This window comes from Vombatus ursinus, unplaced genomic scaffold (genome assembly GCF_900497805.2).
Source record: "Vombatus ursinus unplaced genomic scaffold, bare-nosed wombat genome assembly UNPS02014799.1, whole genome shotgun sequence".
NCBI lineage: Eukaryota > Metazoa > Chordata > Mammalia > Diprotodontia > Vombatidae > Vombatus > Vombatus ursinus.
The window spans coordinates 8,171,502-8,194,163 of record NW_020954577.1 but is presented as its reverse complement, the minus strand read 5'-3'; the positions used below and the strand labels follow the sequence as shown (position 1 = coordinate 8,194,163).

Below are 22,662 nucleotides of genomic sequence, written 5' to 3'. Positions count from 1 at the left end.
AGAAAGTATTTGTAAAGTGCTATGTAAACATTCACGGTTCTTGTTCTCATTACTATCCACACAGAACCAGAACTAGGAATTTTTATACCTGGGGCAAGGACTACGAGCTGTACCTGGGACATGTAGCAAGGAGCACACGCTCATGACGGGTGTGGGAGCAAGACAGATAGAGAGAGATCACCCCAGCTCCAGAGCAGCTGCAAGCTTCTAATTTTAACTAACTGTTCTTGCAGCATCCCGTGCCGGGTAGTATCCACCAGGTGGTGCAGTGCGTGGAGTGCCGGATTTGGAGTCAGGAGGACCCGAGTTCAAATCCAGCCTCAGATAGTAGCTGGGTGATCTAGGCAAGTGACTTGACCTCTCTCCCCCTCAGTTTCTTCATCTATAAAATGGCGGGGTGGTTGTGAGGCTCAAATTAGAGAACTTGTGTATCCGCTTAGGTTTCCATGGCGTGTTACAGCTTTCAGTGCTCCGTGAGCCCTCTGACATCATCCTCTTCCTCTACGCTCGCGTGTTCATGAGGCGCCATGTAACTGACCTCTCACGTCCATCTCACACACAGAGACCCAAATCCACACACAATGGAAAGTCTACTTGATCTAAGGCTGGTTCCTCTGACTGTTTCTTCAAAGCTGGTCTGGCAGCTTCATTGAGACTTAATCCCACTTGAGGTAGTCACGGGAGTATTGCTAACCATTGACTCCCTTAGTCACCTGAGCATAATCCCCAAATTACACCTCTTGAAATGGCCTCTCCTTCAGGAAGCCAGAACCTCCAGCTTTGTTTCCTTCTTCATTTTAATTAGTGTTAGACCAGTCACCTCAGCCCAAGAACATCACACCATGTCTCCTCAGAGAAATCTACGGAAATGTAAACACCTCCCTCCCAAATGGAATTCTAAATAATCTAACCATTCACACCGAAAGAACCAAGTGGATGAGAAACGTCTATGCCAGAGCATCGAACATTGATGTTCAATGTTAAGCTTTTAATAAAACTTATTTTTTTTTAATGCAGGTGGTCCGCACTTCAGTACAGAGCTGTACAGGCAGCCCACAGACTACATAATCATAGCTTTAGAGCAAGAAGGGGCTTTAGAAGCCATCAAATCCAACGCTTTCACTTTATAAATGGTGAAACTGAGGCCCAGAGAGGGGAGGTGACTTTCCTAGCTATTAAGTGTCGGATCCAGGATCTGAATCCCAGTCCACACTCTATCTGTATGACGCTGTGGTGAATTATTCCATCAATATCTACCTGTTGGACGTTTGTTTCAGATGCTGAGCCAACTCTAAAATTGAACAAGGAGAGGCATGGGCTTGATTGTATACGGAACAACGCTGCCAACTGGCAAGCTTTTAACAGATCAAAATTGGTCACCTGTTCAAAGGCTTAGTTCTTTTCAAAGTTTTCCTGATTTCCTCATTGTACATCAGTGATTTCCTGATGCTCATCGCCCCTACCCTCCCTCATAATAAAGAAAAACAGCAAAACAAAACTGACCAACACAGCAACCACCCATGCTGAACAATGCATGCAACATTCCGCACATGTAGTCACCCACCTCCCAAACAAGAGGAACAAAAGTCCATCAAGATGGGCTATGAATCATGGATCCCCAGGACCTCAGAATTCAAATCATGACTAATCTTCAGGGAAACAGAAGACACAAAGGCCCCGACTTCCATGGTGGGAGCAGCGTATTTTAGAGAACATGTATAACTGGGCCAGATGTGTAGTAAGAAGGACAAACCACTGATGGATAAGCTGAGAGATTTTCATATTCTCCAGCATACTCAAAAAATAAGAGGCATGGTGGCTTTCCTATGGAAGCCTTCTGGGAAAACGTAAACAACAGTTGCACAGAATTGGAAAGGATGGACAGGCGACAATGTGCTGCAGTGGAGGGCGTACTCACATCCATGGAATCACAGATCCACCGGAGTAAGCATTCAGCTAACGTTTACACAGTAACTCAGTGACTGGATTTCTAAAAAGACTCTTCCCTTGGTGTTCTGTTGGATGTTTGCATCATTTCTAGACTTCATACATCTACGGATTGATGATGCCAACATAACTCTCCATCCCAATCTCCTACCCTTCCTTTACATTCCATGCATGGTGGCTCAGACCCACTGTTTCAGGCATACACCTTGTCATGTCCCTCCTTCACGTTTTGTGTGGACCATGATGCTCACCCCTCCACCTGGTCCACCTTCTTGTACCAACACTACCCCCACCAGATGGGAGCCTTCTCTCCTCCAAGTCCCCATGTTATTTTCTTTGTACATGTCTCTAGTCCTTACCATGTCACAATTATCTGGGTCCATTTGCTACTTGAGGGAAGGGACTCATCTATATATCTTCTCAAGTCATGATGTCTAGCACATATGCACCAAGAGGGCAACGTGATAGAATGGAAGGGGCTGGGACTTGGAGGCAGGAAGCCTAGGTTCAAATTCCATCTCTGACACTGTGTGAACCTGGGCAAACCATTTCACCTTCTCTGTCCCTCAGTTTCCCCATCTGTAAAATGGTGATAATAACCTCCCAAGGGTTTTATGCTATGGGAACTGGATTTGTTGTTATTAACGAACATCTATTTAATTGAATCTTGTTGAGAGAATGTACTAAAGAAACACACAAAATAATTCATCTAATGGGGGGGAGGAAAGAGAGAAATCTCATTTACTCCTCCATGCCTGTCTAAACAAACAAATTAGAAAGGACTTCAAGTGATAGAGACTGCTCTTAACAAAGGTTGTTCCATAAATCTGCCTGAGAGATCTCAAAATATGCCAACAGACAGAGCAGATCTTTTTATGTCTGCCATCCAAAGAGACAGCACTTTCAGTGGGAGGTCTATTTAAATATGAATGGAGAGCTAAGCTGCAGCCGAAATAGGAGAAGTACACTGTGTAGCATATTTCAAGGGTCTCTTACTTATCCCAAGAAAATGGAAAACAACTCCCATGCATAATCAACCAGAGAGAACTCTGCCTCATTCATTTAGACTCCAAGGAACATCCATTTTGAGCTGGATGGGACCTTGAAGGCCAATTAATCCAACCCCTCCCATTTCACAGAGGTGGAGACTGAGGCCTGGAGAATGGTAGTGACTCTGTCAAAGGCTCACAGTTAGGAAGTATAAGAGCTTGAACTCATAGGATCATAGATTTAGGGCCAGAAGAGACCTTAGGGGTCATCTAGTTTAACCCAAGAGGTCTCTTCCAGCACTAAGTCCTTCATTTCACAGATGAGCAAACCATGACCAAATGGTTAGATCCCAGTCGAAGACCATCTAGATGTAAGCATCCAAAGGAGGACTAGAATCCAGGTCCTCTGACCCCCGTACAAGAAGGCACTTTCTTCCAAACGCCGCAGAGAAACTCCGCATTCCTTCACGTAAAACGGCAGGAGCGTTTTCTTCACCTCCCCCACTCTAGAATCTCCTTGAACATCTCCCTAGGCTATCCATCTGCAGAGGATGAGGGGGCGGGGACATGACACGGGTCTCTCAGTAGGACTGTTTGGCTCAGGGGTGCTCAGGCTGCCTTTTCCCCCAGCATCCTCTGGAAAGTCAGGACAAGCAGAGGAGAGAGAGGAGTGATTTGAGTGGGTGATGTGAGTTCCTTCATTCTCCAGAATAGACTGTGCTCTAAAAGAAGGTATTCATCGATGCCAAGTTAAGGGGGAGGGGGCAGGGGGAGGGAGGGGAGATGCCACAGAGAGAGTGATTCAATCCAGTGCAGACTGCAAGGACTCGGTGCCGAACGTGTGTCCGAAAGAAAGGCCGGAGAATGGCCAGGGCAGCCCCCTCCACTCTCCCCACCGAGGCAGAGGGAGGTGACAACGTGGAGTCAAGCTTCTGTCTGTCCGGGGGACAACCCGAGGTGCCGGAGGGAAGTGTCTCAGGTGAGAAGACCCAGGGGCCTTTGCTTCATATAAGTTACCAGAGTCCCAAGCATCAAAGCAAGTGTAACTAAGAACATCCAGGCCCTCCAGAGACTGACAAGACACTCGAGTTGTTCGGGCACTAGTGTGCGTGGGGTGGCCATGCTCATTATGAATTCAGAATGGAGTCACTCGGGTTAAGAGTTCTCCTAGGGCAGAGCCCAATCGTTCTGGCCTGGTTATTCATCACTGCCCTCCACACATTCTATGGTCTAGCCAAACTGGACCTTACACGTGATGCCTCATCTCCTACCTCCATGCCTTTGAAATGCTGTGCCCTCCCATGCATGGAATGAACTCTGTCCTCAATTCCGTCTCTTAGACTTCCAGGCTTTCTTCAGAGCTCAATTCTGCCATCACTTCCTACGCTAGGCAACCCCTAGGGGGCTAGGGCCCTCCCCTGCCCCCCAACAAATTACTTGTGTATGTATTTCTCTGCCTGTATATGGTCTCTCCCTACAGAATGTAAGCTCCGGGTGGACATTTACATCACTGTGTCCTTTGTAGCTAGCACAATGCCTGGCACATAACAGGTACTAAATAAATATTTGGTGACTGACTAATTGACGCAGGGACGAAAAGAGTAGAAGAGAAAGAAGGACAAAGTTGAGTGGGGCTGAGGCAAAGGTCGGATGATGAAGGAAGGGGGGAAATGGGTAAATAAGGGGGAAAATCAGAAATTAGAAAGAAAAGAAAATGATGCCAGTGGGGTAGGAGTGCTGCCAGGTCCTGGCAGGACTCCCACTCTGGGCTGAAGGGAGGCCACTGTTGTCTGAGGACCAGCCCAGCTCTCTCCAGAGAGGCTCAGTCCAGGCTGGCTAGAGGAGGAGGAGGCATCAGAGCACAAGCAGATAACTAAGACACAGAGGGATCACCATTGGCCTCGGTGGAGGGGAGACAAGGGAAGGGCCCCCTTTAACCTGCCAGCTCCAGCCACCGGACCACACCTTCTTTCCAGACCTTCACGCCTGCCAGGAGCCCCTCCCATCCAGACCTCCAGCTCCCACCTCAAGCTCACAAAGGTGAAGTCCAGCCACCCGCCCACGCCCTCCTGCCATGCGGTCACTGACTCCCTCTGTCCCTCCCTTCAATCTGTCACTTTGAAGCCTGGGAGAATGTAAGTCCCTTGAGGACAGAGGCTATCTTACGTTTATGTTAGTATGAAGAGCACTCGGCACATAGGAAGTGCTTATTAAATGCTTTGCCTCACTGCCCCGATTCAGGAAACTCCAATGGCTCCCCATTACCTCCGGGATCAAATCTGAAATCGTCCATGTGGTCCTTAAAGTGCTTCCCAGCCTGGCCCCTGCTACCTCACCTGTCTTCTCACACCTTCTCTCCACACACTCTGGCCTCCAGGCTGCTCCTCATCTCCCGCCTCCACACATTGTCTCTGGCTGTGCCCCAAACTGGGGTGCTGGGAGGGAGGGCATCCTTCCTCACTCCGCCTGCCGGCTTCCCTGGCTGCCTTCGAATCCCAGGTATAATCCCACCCTCTAACGGGAAGCCTTCCCAACCCCTCCTAACTCCAGCGCCCTCCTCCTGCTGCTGATTTCCCCTCTCGTCTATCGGTTGGTACATATGCATCTGTATCTCCCCCATTAGACTGGGGGCTTCTCAAGGGCAGGCTCTGTTTTTGCCTTTCTTTGACTCTCTAGCCTAGCACAGTGCCTGGTACACAGTAGGTGCTTACTAAGTACTCATTGACTTGACTGAAAAGGCAGTCTTCTCCTATTTGTCTTTTGTATTAAACCTTCTGAGGAATATCTACAAAACAGCTGCTTTTAGTGGGAGGGAAACCGGTCATTAAAAGACCACAGGACCTGAGACAAAGAGCAGGAAGGAGGCAAGATGCTATCTAGTCCCCCAACCTCATTTTGTAAATGATGAAAGTAAGGCACAGTGACTAGCCCAAGGTCACACAGTGAGTATCAGAGACAGAATTCGAATTCAAATCTTCCTTACTTCATGCCTAGTGCTTTAACCACTGAGTCACTTATATGTATGCATGTGTGTACACACATAATATGTATAAGCACATGTGTGTGTATATATATAGATATATATAAATATATACATACACAAAAGCAAAGCACAGGGGACATTAAAAACCAAAGACAATCTTCTCAGAAAAAAAAAGGTCATTTATTAAAAAAAAGTCACTTCCTATGTATATTTGTATTGAGCCTAATTATTCAATTCTTCATTGTATCCCAGAGTCAAGGGGAGTACGGTTCTGGGTACCCAGGGCTTAAACTAACCAAGGGCTGGGAAAATGAGGTCAGCCTGAGCGATAATACTGGAGTGCTTTGCCATTTCTTTCTCCAGTGGACTGAGGCAAACAGAGGTTAAGTGACTTGCCCAGGGTCACACAGCTAGTGTCTGAGGTGGGATTTGAATTCAGGTCTTCCTGACTGCAGGCTCAGTGCTCTATCCACCAAGTCACTGAACACATAGTATGGGCTTAGTGAATGTTAGCTATTTTAAAAGAATATAGAAAATTTAACAGGGTAGTTGCACAATTATTCTATTATTTAAGTTTTCATCTGCATTTTTTTTCTTTTATGCATATTAAAGTATAAATGTTTTAATAATGCTTTTCCTTTTCTCTCATTACTCCCACTTCCTACACTAGGCAACCCTTAGGCTGCTAGGGCCCTCCCCCACCCCCCGATAAACATATATATATAAAAATCTCCCCCTACAGAATGTAAGCTCTGGGGCAGGCATTTACATTGCTATGTCCTTTGTAGCTAAGCACAATGCCTGGCATATAGCAGGTACTAAATAAATATTTGGTGACTTTTTCACAAAGGCATATAGTCCAGAGAAATAAATCATCAGCCTGGCCAGGCTGGGAATGCCCATCTAGGGCCCATCGCCTCAAGGAGGTCCATGGGGTCCTAAGTGCTTAGAGGCTGGCCCAGGGTCTCAGAGGCAGTATATGTCAGAGGCAGGGCTTGAAAGCAGGCCTGTGGCATTTCCCTCTAGACTTGAGTGCCCATACTTTCGTGAATAAAAAAGAGTGTTGTCAGCAGCATTGGAAACCGAGTGTTCAACCACCGGTGATAACTCCAGATGAAAAACTGAAAACAAATCAACTAGGAAACCTTTGAACACAAAGACAGCCTTGGTGTCTTCGAAGATCACTTCTGTCTCATCCTATCAAACACAGACATCCCACCATGCCTCACTGCCTAGTGTCCTGGGAACAAACCAAAGACGGTGGAAAGCAGCAATTTCCAAAATGTTCCCTCTGCCCTTGAGTGCCGACAGCAACGTGCCCAGACGCATCAAAAAGGGGAGGGCCAGTCTCTCTCTGCCCCTGGCCACACCTGACCTGGTTTGGAGGCCTCGCTCACTCATCTGAAGCTGTCTGGTGCCTGGCTAACTTGGGATCTGAAGAGCCTCTCGGAGGAGCCCAGAGCTGGCAGAGCAAGTGGGTGAGGGCGGGCTCTCCTCAGACTCCGGCAGCAAAGAGGACAATGAAGCCTCCCAGCCCTCCTCACATCCACAGTCACTGCTGCCCCCATACCGCCATAGCCACGTTAACCCTGAGACCCCTCCTCTGGAAGTTCAAAGAAAATGGCCCTCAGACATCGGAGGGCTGAAAAATCAGCCTGAATTTCTCAGAAAAATGGGTCTTTTCTGTCATCGTTTGATCTACCAGTGCAGATGTGCGCCTGCTCTGCAACAAAGCGCTTTACAAAGCACTTTACCATGATTGTCTCATCTTTTTTCCCATCCTCACAATAACTCTGTGAGGTAAATACTAATATTGTTCCCATTTTACAGTTGAGAAAACCGAGGCAGGCAGCGGTTCAGTGATATGCCCAGGGTCACACCACTAGTAAGTATTTGATTTGGGATTTCAATTAAGGTCATCCTCTGTGGTATATGTGCGCATGTGTGTGAGTGTGCATGTATGCATGCACGCGTGCATGTGTGCGTGCGTGTGCGTGTGTGTGTATGTGTGTGTGTGTGTGTGTGTGTTACCTAGCTCTCTTTCTAGAAGTCAGTTTCACCATTGTTCTTACCTAAAGTACTTCTACTTGGCAGCACAAAACAAAATAGAAAGATGTGAAATACAAGCTGTTAGCTGGGGTTGGGGACAGACACTGGATCTGGAGCCAGAAGTTGTAGGTTCAAATCCTGGCCCTGCTATGCATTCCTGGTGTGGCTCAGTTTTCTCCTCCATCAATTAGAGGGCTGGCCTATGTGAAAATGTGTGTGTGTGTGTGTGTGTGTGTGTGTGTGTGTGTGTGTGCTTAACCTTCCGCATGGATTTCTTAAGTAAATATTTGCTCAGGCGTTCCTGACTTCATCAACTTAAGCAGAGCACTGCCTCTCCCCCACACTGTCCCTCCATCCACCAATTGGGAACAGGGGTTGGTGGGCCCAGACGAGGCATGTCATGCCAGTTGGTTAGACTAGAGTTCGGTAAGCTCTGGATGGCTCAGATACACTCTTGTGTTCTTCTCAGTTCCAGCCACAGATGCTCCCTGGATCATTCAGCTTTGCTGGATCCCACGTCAAGCCTGTGCATATTTTCTCTTCTTATGTCCCTGAGAAATAGCCCTGAGAAGGGGCAGCTAGGTAGCGCAGAGGATAGAGCACCGGCCCTGAAGTCAGGAGGACCTGAGTTCAAATCTGGCCTCAGACCAAACACTTGACACATACTAGCTGTTTGACCTTGGGCAATTCACTTAACCCCGATTGCCTCACAAAAAAAAAAAAAAAAGAAGAGAAATAGCCCTGAGAGCCTTCTGTCATCCTCCTCCATGAGGCTGTGCGGCTGCCTCCTGGATGCCTTGACTCCCACTCAGAAAGGAGATTTGTGAGTGTCTGCTGACGAAGGCTTTCTGACTTTGTCATCAGCTTTTGTGCTGGACCAAACTTCTCTGTAGATGACGGTCAGGGTCCATGTCCTCGCTTTCATCCATTTCTCATTTTGAGGGAATCAATCCACCGTGTGTTTAGACATGCTGGTTCGCAGCCCAACCAAGTGGTCCCACCTGGTGCTTCTTCCTTATCTTTCCCCTTTCTTCCAGTTCGGAGCTGTCTTTAATGCTTGCTCTGACTAGATGCAGAGAGCCGGTCCTAAAAGACTGAGCTTGTGGGCCGAACTGAATGGCATTTGTACATTCCCACCCGGAGCAAACTTTACTGTGGCTCTCACTCCGCCCTACTGGCTTCCTCCTTCCCAAGCCAATTGTTCGACTGAGCAGGGTTATGTCCCTCCCAGGATCACAGGGTTAGCTCCTAGCACTGGAAGGAGCCTGAGAGGCCAACTACTGGTGTACCCGCTCAATTTACAGATGAGAAAACAAGCCCCAAGAGCATGACTTGTCCAACATCCCACATAACTGAATTAGGAAAGCTGGGACTTGAATAGGGCACCCTCTGACTCTGAACCCAGCCCATGCAGCTTCTGAAGGCAAAATTAAACGCTAGTAAAAAACCCGCAAGGATCACAGATTCGGAGCTAGAAGGGACCTTAGAGGGACTGTCGTGTATTTCTTCTCTGGGAGTGGATAGTATCATAGAGCACCTCAGGCAAGACACAGGCAAGTACATGAGTTTGGAGAATCTCATCCACTCCCAAGATCCCCGGACAGATCCGAGGTATTGGCTCACTCCTGCAGAGCTTACTGGAGCCAAAGTAAGAAATAAAATCAGACAGAAAAAAAAAGGCACGGCTAAGTGAAAGAAGGATTAGACATTTGAAATTTGGACATGCCGGTACTTTGAAGCTACTCAATGAGCTCCTGGATCCTTCCACCGATGAATGCAAAGCCTGAGCTAACCCTTGGCTTCTGCAGCCCCGGGTCTGCACAGAAATCCTTTCTTCTTCCAGAGAGAGGGGGCATTACCTTCCCTGCTGTTTCCCTAAGAACAAGCACATGGTGAAGTCAAAGGGAGGTTCTGAATGAAAACTGATGCTGTTAAAGCAAATGGAACCCTATCATGACTAAATCACAACCACAACTGTAGGAGGGAGAAAAGTACAAGTTTGTTTCTTCTCTGTGAATCTGTGTTCATCCAGAGATCTGGCTGGAGTCCAGCTCCAAAGAGATTGAATGGACAAATATCAAACCACTCCAATTCCTCACTGTCACCTCTCCCACGCCCAAGCATAGAATAGAAGCTCCGTGAAGGCAGGAAACGTTCATTTGTCTTTGCACCCCAGTGTCCGGCACTGGCCTAGAGAAAACACCTCCTTGCTTGTTGGATCGGACTGAATTGAATCTTTCAGAATGAATGACAAATAAACAATCCTGTTTTCACATGCCATGTTCCCCTCGTTGAATGTAAGCCCTTGAGGACTGGGTTTATCTTCTTTTTTGTTTTTGAATCTTCTGCCTAAAGGTACAGTGCCTGGCACACAGCAAGCAATTTTTTTTAAGTCTTTTGAAATAAATCAAAACTGAATTTCACAGAAGTTAAGTGACTTGTCCAAGGTCACACAGGTAAAAAGTGGAAGAGGCAGGATTCAAACCCAGGCCTTCACAGTCCCTAACTAACAGCTCCACCATGCTGCCTCATGTACAATCCGGAAAAGTCAATATTAAAAGAAGCTATGTGGTCCATACAAGGACAGAACAACACATCCCAACCAGGGATCACACTTGGGCACCTTTGCGCGGCAGATGATAGCTCTCCCAAATGTCTCAGCCATAGATGAAAAAGCGTCTTGAGAGGACTGACAAGTTTGTTTGCTTTTTAAAGATCGTGCTTTATAGCAATGGCAATACTGTAAGGATGACTGTCTGTGAATGACAGGGCCACTCTGATCAAGGCAATGATCCAAGATGATTTCACAGGACGCTCTCCACCTTCAGAGAGAGAACTGATGGACTCTGGGTGCAGGTCGAAGCAGATTTTTTTACTATGTTTTGTGTGTATGTGTTTTCTTCTGCAATATATTTTGCATGACTTCATATATATAATCGCTATATTGCTTGCCTTCTCAAAAGGTGGCCAGGAGGTGAGAGGGAGAGAATGTGGAACTCAAAATTTTTAAAAAGGAATGTTTTTTTTACATGTATGTTGAAAATATTTAAAGAAATAAATAAAATTTTTTAAAAGACTGTGTTTTACTTGGCAGTTTGAGAACACACAAAGCCAAGCATTGAAAAATCCAATGTTCTTTGCCATTCAAAATTGAATGTTGAAGGTATCAAATATTTTCAGAACCACATGCTATTTTCATTAACTTCCAGGAAAACTCTCATCCCTTTTGTTGACTTTTAATAATAAACCTCACATAGCAATGCTGGGTGAAGTTTTTATTAAAAAGTTCTCAGAAAAAATCATTTTGTTGGGCTGCTGACAGCTGAGATCTCAGAGTAAAACCAGAGAAGTGACTTTTCTCATTGTTTGCCCTCAACAGTGATAATGGTATTTGCACCTACCTAGCATGTTAGGGTTTGGAAGGCACTTTATATATAATATCATATTATGGCCTCCAAATCATCCTATGGCCTACTGAAAGAAACTGAACACAAAGAAGAGCCAGTCTTCGGGCGGGGAGGGATGCCCCTCAACTGGGGAATGACTGAACAAATGATGCCTATGAAAATAAGGGAATGTTGGTGCATGGTAAGAAATGAGGAAAGAAGCAGTTTCAAAGAAACCCGGGAAGATTTTATGAATGGATGCAGAGTGAAGTGAGCAGAACCAGGAGAAAATGTTATCAGAGAACAATGTTGTAAAAATGAAAACCTTGAAAAACTTAAAATCTCTGATCAACGCAATGACTGTCCACAATTCCAGAGGACCAATGATGAAAGATGCCACCTGCCTCCTGATGGAGAGGTGATGGGTTTGAGAAGAAGGAGATGGACCTCATCCCAACCAATGTGGGAATTTGTTTTGCTTCACTTTTTTTTTTGGTTACAGGAGTTTTTCTTTCTTTTCCCAATGTTGGGGGGAATGAAGGTGGTTAGGGATAGGATTTCCCCCGTCCTCAAAAAGAAAAGAAAAAAAGATAACCCGAAGAAGGCCAGAAAGAATCACAAAGAAGCAGGAAAGTATTAAAAGTTCCCTGTTGAGCTTAGATAATTAAAAGTAAAGCCTACATAATGGAGATTTGCAGTTTCATGCATAATCCTTCTCCAGTCTTCAATGTATATGGAAATGCTCATTTCATTTAGTGTTTATGAAGTTCAGAATTTTTTAAATGACATGAAAACAATCGCCAAGCCTTAAAGTTACTAAATGAACAAGGTATGTGGTATGTTGGAAAGAGCTCTGGATTTGGAGTCAGAGGTCCTGGGTTTAAAACTCAGCTCTCCCCCAAGCCCAATAGATTTTAGCAAATTCCCTCCCCTGTCTGGGCCTCAGTGTCCTCATCTATAAAATAAGGCATGTGGACCAGATGCCTTTCAAGGTTTGGTCCCGTTCCCGTTTTATGATCCCTATGCCAACAGCTGCCCCACAAGGAAAAATCAAAAAAATGGTCTTAAAATCTTAAAGCTACATTGCAGACACGGTCTAAAATAAGCCAGTTTCACCAGGCCCTCATGAGTCCAGGAACCACCAGGCATCTCCACTTTCTCTTCCAGAAGTCAGAGGTAGCCTCCGTGTCAGAACCATCATCCCTGCTGTGAGCTTAACCTAAGCCTCCTCACCTCCTTCTTCCTCTCCAAGGCCATCCACGGAAGGGGAACCAAGCTACACACTGACCCACCAGCCCAGAAAAGCAGATAAATAAGCCAGGTTCCTGCCTGAGTCACTCAAGAGGTTTTCATCAGCTAAGACAACACCCCCACTCTCTCCCATCACCACCACTGGGGCAAAGGACTGAGGTCCCACTTCCTCCAGTCGGGAGACCTCAGCACCGTGTAGGCCTCCCCTTTGCTTGAGAGCCCAGCCCTGACTTCATTCTTTATTCACAGTGGTTTCTCCCTCCCAGAAGCTCGCAGCCAAGTTAACTAGACTTTGGCCAACACCATAAAAAGGTGATAATTCTGCCACAGGCCTCCTGATTAATAAGGCCGGACAATTCACCTTGGAGGACCAAGGTGAGTGTTTTTGCTGCACACTCTGAGACTTGGATGTGTTTTCTCTGAAATGTTTCCAACTGTTTCATGTTCCCTCTTGTCTCTCCCACAGGGAGAAATTAATATAATATGATTCACCCAGGGTACATCTAAGTACTTTCCAAACCAGTTCAATCAAGCAAGCATTTGTGGTTCAGTTGTGACCCCTTTCAGGGTTTTCTTGGCAGAGATACTGGAGTGGTTTGCTATTTCCTTCTCCAGCTCATTTTACAGATAAGGAAACTGAGGCAAACAAGATTAAGTGACTTGCCCAAGTTCACAGAGCTAAGTGTCTGAGGCTGCATGTGAACTCAGGTCTTCCTAACTCCAGGCCTGGCCCTCTACCCACTGTGCCACCTAGATGCCAAGCATTTAAGCATCTACTAGTACATTTTCTGCATCATTGGCTTCTCAGCAGGGCTATTATTCCCTTTTTCACAGGTAAGGAAACTGAGGACTTGCCCAAGGTCACACAACTAGCTAGCAGCAGAGCCAGGCTTCAAATCCGCCTTTCAGCTAAAACCTTTCAAATGTACTGTTTCTCCCACCAGAGCGTGAGCTCCTGGACAGCTGGGACTGTCAGACTTAACTGTGCCAGCTGAAGCCCCAGTGCTCAGCACACAGTCATGCTTATTAAATGTTTCATTCATTCATTTATTCATTCATTCCTTCATTCATTCATTCCTTCCTTCCTTCATTCATTCCTTCCTTCATTCATTCATTCATTCAGAAACTAAACTCAGTGCTCTTTCCAGTCCAACCCAATCCAACAATTCAGGGCAAAAAAACCCCAATTCTTGCCCTCGTGGAGCTTACAGTCTACTCAGAGTTCTAACATGCCGCAGCTGCCTCATTAGCTCTTTTAAGGCAGGAGAGTGTCTCAGACCCTCTTACTTCACATAGTGCTTAGCGTAGTGAGAGGGACGGAGTAGGAGCCCAGCACAGATCCATTCTGCCTCACTGCAACAAAAGTTTATTAAATGCCTACTCACTTCTCAGCCTCAATTTCCCCATCTGTAAAATGGAGATGATATCTTCACTACCTACTTCCCAAAGTTATTGCGAGGTTCAAACAAGACAACGCGAGGAAAATGCTTGGCAGACCTTAAGGTTTTATAAATGCCGGTCACTGAGACCACTTTTAGCACCAGCAACAATGCTAGCTTGTATTCCAGACCTTTCCTGATCCCTACTCCTGGCGCTGCTCCCAAATTACTCTGAATCTTCTTTGTAGATGGTTTGTATTTTCTGATTACATGCTGTTTTCCCAACAGAACATAAGCTACGCGAGGGCAGGTTCTGTTTCATTTTCATCTCTACCTCAGGCCCTTGCATGGTGGTAGGAATTGAACCAATGTTTGTTGCATCAGTGAATTATTCTTACAAAGACAAAAACGAATCCCTCCCTAGCTTCAGAGTGCTTCTGGTCCATCAGATGTTTAATTACAAGCTGATGGGGATGGTTTGCTAGAACACCCCACACAGCCCAGTTGAGGCTATTTGCAGCACCACACCTTTGCTTTAGACCTCGAGGTAACAACCGTACATGACTAATAGCTGTAGCCTCACCAGCACCAACCCATGACCAAAGTCCTACCTTCTCTCGAAGGCTTGCAGTCATCCCAGCTTGGAATCACAGCCTGGAAGGTCCCCAGCAGCTGACACCTCAGTTAGAACCTTCTGGTGGGACAGGAGAAGTGGGCTTCTCCCTCAGAGATTCCTGAAAATAAAAGAGAAGGCTCAGCCAGAGAGCTCAAACACAAGCTCTCTTATTTCCCAACATTTCTTTGTATCATTGGTGTTTAGCCAGTGCCTGGCACACAGTAGGTACTTAACAAATGCTCACTGACTATGATAAACACAGAAGTATTTTTTTAAATTTAAAGTTTATTTTTTTCACATAAAAATCTATTTTTTTCTCCCACCTTCTCCTTCCACACACACACACACAAAACCCTTGTAACAAACATTCCTAGACAAGCAAAACAAATTCCTGCACTGACCAAGTCCAGAAGCGTAAGCCTCCTTCTGCGCCCTGAGCCCCCCACCTCTCTGTGAGAAGGCTGGGTGACACGGTTCATCTGCTGGAGGCATGGTCAATGCTTGCGTTGCTCACGGTCCTCCAGGTTTTCAAAGGTACCTATTTTTACAGCTCAGCCTAGAAGTCTAAGCCAAGAAAGCTGAAAAATAAAAAAGGTTTCTAACTTTGTCCCCAGATAGCCTAGCCAACGGCTGCAGTCTGGAAGAGTCATAGTCAAAGGCAGAAGTGAATTTCTCAGGGCCCGAGTGGGGGGTATTTGCGGGCGCTCTCCATGGAGCCCTAGAGCACCAAGGCTAACAGCGTAGTTCTGTAAGCGGGCAAGGGGCTCTGGCTTTGGCACCTGCTTCCTTCCTCTGGACAGCATCCTCACCCGGACTAAGAGGGATAAATAGAACTCACTGGGGTGGTGTGAACACAGACAGAGCCCCACAGGAGCCCTCCAGTGGTGCGTGCGAGGTCAACATTTAACCCCGCACCAACCCAGAAGGCGCAATCACGGCTACTGCTAACCTACTGTGTGACCTAGAGCAAGCCACTTCATCTCCGTGATTCCAGCTTCCTCACCTATGGGATGAAGGGTCGGGGGCGAGTGCTATGAACATGACTGATTCAACAAAAATTGAGTACCTACTATGTGCCAGGTGAGAAGCATGTTGGTAGAGGGGTTAGAGAGCTGGCCTCTGATACATACGGTCAGCTAGGTGGCACCACAGTGTATAGAGTGCCAGGCCTGGAGTCAGGAAGACCCGAGTTCAAATCTGACCTCAGACACTTAATAGCTATGTGACCCTGGCCAAGTCACTTCACCCTGTTTGCCTCAGTTTTCTCACCTGTAAAATGAGCTGGAGAAGGAAATGGCAAGCCACCCAGTATCTCTGCCAAGAAAACCCCCAGTGGGGTCACAGAGAGTCAGACTCAAGGAGGGACTAAACAATCAATCAACAATCTACTATGTGCCAGGTACTGTGCTGAGTCCTAGGGACACAAAAAGAGGCCTTGCCCTCAAGGAGTTTACACTCTAATGGGGGAGACAACGTGCAAACAAATACACACAAAACAAGCTACAAACAGGATGAACGGGAAATAATGAGCAGAATTCCAAGCCCATTAGCAAGGGGATGGGGTCCATGAGTGGCTATATTTCCAGCCTGGGCAAGATAAAGATGGTTGAGTGGGGAAGGGGGTGGGGGGTGCAGTGAAACATCACATGCATAATTAAGCAAATGCAAAGTAATTTCTTTCTTTCTTTTTTTTTTAAGGCGATTGGGGTTAAGTGACTTGCCCAGGGTCACACAGCTAGTAAGTGTTATGTGTCTGAGGCCGGATTTGAACTCAGGTCTTCCTGACTTCAGGGCTGGTGCTCTTTCCACTGCGACAAAGTAATTTCAAGAGGGAGATAACTGACAACCCGGGAAACCGAGAACAGCCCTTCATAGAAGGTGATATGGAAACTGCCATGAGAGGTGAGGAAGGGCAGCATTCTGGGAGATGCGGAGACCAGAATGGAGCAGGCAGCACAGAGACCTGTTAGCAAGCCAGACTGGAGGAATGCAGAAGGGGAGTACTAGGGCAAAAGCCTTAGGGGCAGGTGGGAGCCAGACTCCGGGGGCTTGAGGGCAAATTTCTTTTTATGGGATTTTCTTGTGTGTTTGTGTTAGTGAATTCCAGTCGCATCTGGGTTTTAGGAATCCTACTTTGGCAGCTAAGTGGTGAAAAGGCTGGAGAAAGGATGACCTCAAATGCCCCTTCTAGCATTCCTAGCAAAGATTCCTAAGAATCTTGGATTCTACAGAATACCTTTTTTCCCCCTTAACAAATGCCTGGAATTTATCTAACTGTGCTGAGTTCTAAGAGGTAACTGGCCATAGTGAATTAGGCTAGGATTGCCCACAGAAAAACTGGGGCTCAGGTCGTCCCTCTGACACTTGCTAAATATGTGATTCTAGGCCAGCCCTAATCTCTCTGCACTTTAGACCCTGCCTCAGCCCATCAGGACTTACTTCCTAAGTCATGGCTGGGTTGTGATCCCAGGTTTCCACACCCAGAGCTTCTCCTGCCCAGCAGATACAATCACAGATCCTGTCTGAAATCATACTAATAAACTCCAGGGCAGGGCATCATACAAGCACCTTAAATGAGACATTATCTGTAACAGTAGATCCTTAATAAATGCTCCGTTCCTTAATCTGAGCACTTTTCTGAGCTTAGGTCTGGTGAAATTAATAATCTCTAATAAATCCTTTGTTTTTAAAAGCATTTGGATAACTCACTTCCTTTTATATGGGGGGCTCTACACTGTGTATTATGGTGGCTCATGCTCTAATTAAGTGCGGTCTTGTTCATAGATTTTAACACCACATTTGTATCCCAATAATATTCACCCACATAGTACCCACCCTTATTATAGACAATAAAACAGTTAAACCAAACCAACCAATACAGTTACAACTGAGTATGTACCATTCCACGCCCATGGTCCACCACCTCTCTAACAAGATCTGTGTTTCAACATCAGAAGTCTGGTACCAACTTGTGATCATTATTTTAAAGCACTTAGCACAGGGCCTACCTAGCAGGCAGAAACTGCTCTATAAATATTAGCTATTATCATTATTGTTAGTATTGATGATGATGATGATGATGATGATGATGATGATAGCAGCCAAAATGTATATAGTCCTTTAAAAGTTGGCAAAATGTTTTATACAAATTGTCTTATTGGAGCACAGGAAAGTGTTGGAGGGTGGGGGGTATTTTGGTTTGCAAAGGTTTGATGAGTAGACCCATGGGGAAACACACTAATACTTCCTTTCCAGAAGTAATGAAAGTTTTTTTATGTTATTTTTCCCCCAAAATAATGAAAACTTTGATCCGATTGTGGTTTCAGAAATGGAAAGGGACGGGGGAGAGGAGGAACAGCTTCGGTCAGCCTTAAATGGATGGATTTGACAATGGAGAGAACGAGGCAGCCCAGGGTCGGAGTTCTAAAGATGAAAGGGTTCAGCCCTTGGGGCATGGGCATGGCAGAAAACTGCCAGGGAGTGAAGGCAAGTCTGGCTGGGACAGGCTGAAACTGTGGGCTCAGCCCAGGGAGGAACCCAACCAACCATCAGCCCGGCAAGTGTCCTTTCTCTACACGCTTTCTTAGCAGAGCTCAGACTGGATGCCAAGATTCCTCTTCCCCACCCTCTCTGTAGAGTTGTAAAGAAAGGTCCTTAGACACCGCTGCGTCCAACCCTTTCATTTTATAGACAAGGAAACTGAGGCACAGAGCAGTGAGGTGACCTCTGTCCAGGGTCACTCGGCTACTAATCGTTTGAGGCAGGTTCTAACTCAGGTCTTTCTAACTCCAAATTCCGGGCTTTATCTAGGACACCACGGTGCCTCCCAAAATGCACTCTTGTGCTCAGAGGCAGACTCTGACCTGTGACCCCTCTCCTCCTCTCCGACTGTGGTTGGAATGTCCTCCTCCCCGGACTGGGGTCCTAGGACCTCGAGGCAAGAGGCCAGCTGTTGCAGGTTACTTCCTCACTGGAGAATGTCCAGGGAAGGCTGACCCAGGGCGGTGAGACGACTAGACCAAGAGTCAGTTAAAGGTGTTAAGGATGAAAGGCAGGATGCTCCAGCACCATCTCAGTGCTGCTATTATCCCCATTTTACAGATGAGGAAACTGAGGCTGAGAAAGAGGAAGTGACTTGTCCAGGGTCACACTGATAGTAGCTGGGTTGTTGGGGGGGGTTTTTGTTTTTGTTTTGTTTGTTTTTTGCCTTTCTTTGTATCCCTAACACTTAGCACAGCGCCCAGAACTTAGTAGGTGCTTAATAAATGTTGGATGACTGTTAGTTGACTGACTTGAAGTGTCTGGGGTAAGATTCAAACTCAGGTCTTCCTGATTTCAAGTCCAGTGAGATCATGAATGCAAAGCGCTTTGTAAATCCCACAGACTGCAGCTATTGGGAGGGGCTTGAAGGAAAGGAAGGTTCTAGACAGTGACTTGATCAGTGCAGGGAACTCTTGTGGTCAAAACTCCCTCCAAAGATGCAGGACGGCACCTCCTTTGTAACCTAGGGTCTTGGAAGGTTGTCCCAGGCACTGAGAAATTAAATGACTTGATCAGAGTCAAGTCCAGAAGCATTTATTAAGTGCTTACTATATGCCTTGCACACAGCTAGCATCAATTCCAAGTTTTCCCAACTCTGAAGCTAGCTCTCTATCTACTCTGATCTTTATTAAAAGAGGGATTTCAGGGAGCTCCCTGTGCCCCCCTCAATGACAGTGTATCTGTACAGGGCCTGGGAGCCCCAGGCCACCACCCCACCTGCCTCCCATCCCCCACTCTCTAGGTGCTCTGGGGCCTCGAGCCCAATTCTCCACTGGCCTCAGCAGCATAAGCATAGACCTGTCCCTCTGTCTATGAGTGAGTGAGTCATGCCTGGCCCGTGGCTTCTCCCCTAGAGTCCAGTTGGTGTGACCTGGAAACAAGTCCCAACAACCAGGCTGGAGAAGGACCCCCTGGAATAACACCGAAGCTGGGCCCGGGGGGCGGGCCGCCTCTGACGCTTCCCGAGGGTTTCGCAGCCATCCTGGACTTGTTTGACCCTTAAGAGACACTGGTCTTCTCAGCCCCATTTTAGAGTTTGAGAACACAGACACAATGGAGCAGGAGCCTCCGGGCCCCCCAAAGCTCACTCTCCCAGGAGCTAATGGATAGATCTCAGGAGGTTTATGAACTTGACAGTGGAAAAAAAATACACTTTTATTTTCATTAACCTTCGATTTTCTTTGTAAGCCGACGTATTTTAAGTATTTAAAACATTACTCCAAGAAAGGGTCCATAAGCTTCAGACTTCTTATTCAGTCGAGTCTGACTCTTCGTGACCCCATTTGGGGTTTTCTTGACAGAGATACTGGAGTGGTTTGCCATTGCCCTCTCCAGCTCATTTTACAGATGAGGAAACTGAGGGAAATAGGATCACACAGGAGTATCTGAGGCCGCCTTTGAGCTCAGGCCTTCCTGACTCCAGACTGGGTGCTCTATCCACCCAGCTAGCTGCCCAGGCTTCAGACCAGCATAAATGTTACAACTCCTGTACTAGACTTACCCCCTCCTTTTGTACAAGAAGAAATTGGGGCCCAGTAAGCCAAACTATCTAGCCTGAGGTCAAACAGGAAATAGTCAACAGAACATTTATTTAGCGCCACCACTCTGGGGTGGGATGGGGCAGGCACTACTGTTATTGTCATTTTTCTGATGAGGGAGCTGAAGTCAGAAGAGGTTCAGGGATTTGCCTAAAGTCACACAATACCAGGGATCCAAGCCCATGACACATCACGGTACAGAGGACCCCTGTTTGCTTCCTGTCCTCCTGGCCTCAATTTCCTCATCTGCAACAATGAAAGGTTTGGCCCAGGAAGCCTCTGGGGCCCTTCTAAACTCTAAATCTGTAATCCTAGAAACCCTCTTTTGTGCTCATCCCCCTGACCCCTAGGCCTACTCTTGGAACTATGGAATCATGGAATCTGTGGGATCATAAAACCTGGGTTTGAGTCTCAGCTCTGCTGTTAACTCATTATGCAATATGGCCCAAGTCACTTCACCTGTCTGGGCCTCAGTTTCCTCATCTGTAAAATAAAGAGGTTGGGCTAGATGACCTGTCAGGTGTTTTCCAGCTCCAACATTCCAAGGCTCTACAACAGTACTCCCAAGACTGGGAAGTCTTGGGAAGGTTGGGGAGGAAGGCATCTTAATTGTTTCTCCTGCTGCCATTTCCATATCTAGGAGTCAAAGGAAGTATCCTCTGTTAAATAACCATAGAGAATGGAGAGGCTGAAGAACTGGCAAATGGTGGCTTTCCCTCCAGAGTTCACCTGTACCTCCGACAATCTTAAAACCCAGCTCTCTCCAGGATCTCCGTCGAAATCACAACTCCCTCATTATGTGCTTTGCTTCCACAGTGGCATTTGCTTCAAGTTTAATTAAGATTAGAGAGAAAGAAACCATAGGTGGTTCGATTCTGGTTCAAAATAGTTCAGGTCGTTTGCTAGCCTGTCTTTTTTTTTCTTTTATTTATTTTATTTCTATCATGTCCTTTAAAAAGGTGGGGGGGAACAGATTTGCCTTATAATAATTATTTTTAACTTTTACTCTCTTGTAAATATAAGCTGATTTGAACTCAGACAAAAATGCAAATGGCCGTCAACAGTCAAACATATTAACATGTCAATGGGGAATTTTTTTTTAATGGCTTTAAAAGCACAGCGAGACCCTGTTAATTTTGGTGTGGTTGGTCTCCTGTGGCTCAGAAAGGTTAAGAACTTGCAAGCGCTCACAAACCGGTGGATTGGGCTGAGGTCTTCCTGATTTCCAGCCCAGCTTCTTTTCTCCTCCACCTCCATGGCCCAGGTGATCTTGGCCAAGTGACTTTCCCTTTCTGGGTCTCGGCTGCCTGCTCTGTAAGTGATGGGGTTGAACCGGATGACCTTTTTAACTGCAGGCCAATCCCTTTGGCCCCCTGTTCCCTCCTCTGTAAAATGAAGCCCTTGGATGAGATACCTCCCGAGCTCCTGCCGGCTCCAAGTCGAGGCCCCTACAAGCCCAGGTGATGACTCAGGTTCTCTGCAGCTCATGGCCCTGTGCCCAAACATTCCTTCTCGATCTCAGTCTCATCCCCTAGTCACTGCTCCTCCCAGTGTGAGAGGCGGAGGAGGGAGATGGGCAGAGAAAGGAGGCAGTAGGTGAGGAAGTGGAAAGAACCCCAGAAAACTGCACCCTGGCTCCTCCTGGCCTTGTGTCTGCCTCCTTCCTGACTTCTTCCTCCTCTACTCTCCAGCTGCCTTCTCGCCCCAGAAGATGCTCCACCCTGGAAGCCTTGGCCCCCCTCCTTCTTCTAATTGGACACTTCCTCCATTTTAAGGAAATGCTCAAGCCGGCTATGTTCACTCCTTCGTCTCCCTACTGGCTGCACTCCTGACTCTCCCCGCATATAGTAAGTTCTGAATAAATGCTTACTGACTTGACTTTCTTAGTGTACAGAATGGGGCTGCCAGTACTAATGACCCTGTCTGAGGGTGAGGATCAAACGAGATAATGCTGGCGAAAAGTCTGCATTCAGAAAGTCTGAGTTCACTCTCCATTACACCACACTGCCTCCCTCGTGGCTCTCCTTCTAAGCCTCCATGGAGGAAGATGTAGACCTGCATTCACAGCCAAACAACCTTACACTTTAATTCTCTTCTGTCTCGTATTAAAATTGTTTCTCAAAGTAATGCCAGTGGTGAGTTTCTGACCCTTTTCAGAAATAAAGAGCCTTTCAGGTCACCCTTCCAGTGCCCAACCCTTTCTCCCCTACCTAGATTGGGGTTCCACAACCACAGTCCATTCATATTTTCCACCAGCAAAAAACCAACTATGCAGCCTGGTACTCGTAGGCAATAAATCCATCCCAGCCTTGGGAAATTTGACAAGGCAGGAATTTGATCCTGGAGTCCAAATTTGTATGCAGTCAGCATTGAAGATTTCTGTCCTGCCTACTTTCAAGAGGGCCTGAAGAGGCAAGTGTGTCAGTCTGCCTCATTCACACACACACACACACACACACACACACACACACACACACACACAC

The 22,662-nt window shown here is 46.6% G+C and overlaps 1 protein-coding gene across 8 annotated transcripts in view; it reads right to left on the bottom strand.

Annotated features, from left to right (window-relative positions):
• OSBPL3 (oxysterol binding protein like 3) overlaps positions 1-22,662 on the bottom strand; it is a 151,881-nt gene that overhangs the window by 120,007 nt on the left and 9,212 nt on the right. For all 8 annotated transcript variants that reach the window (XM_027872133.1, XM_027872138.1, XM_027872136.1 and 5 more), the window contains exon 2: positions 14,596-14,718. The gene's annotated coding sequence lies outside the window, so the exon portion shown is untranslated. The remainder of the gene's footprint in view (positions 1-14,595; positions 14,719-22,662) is intronic.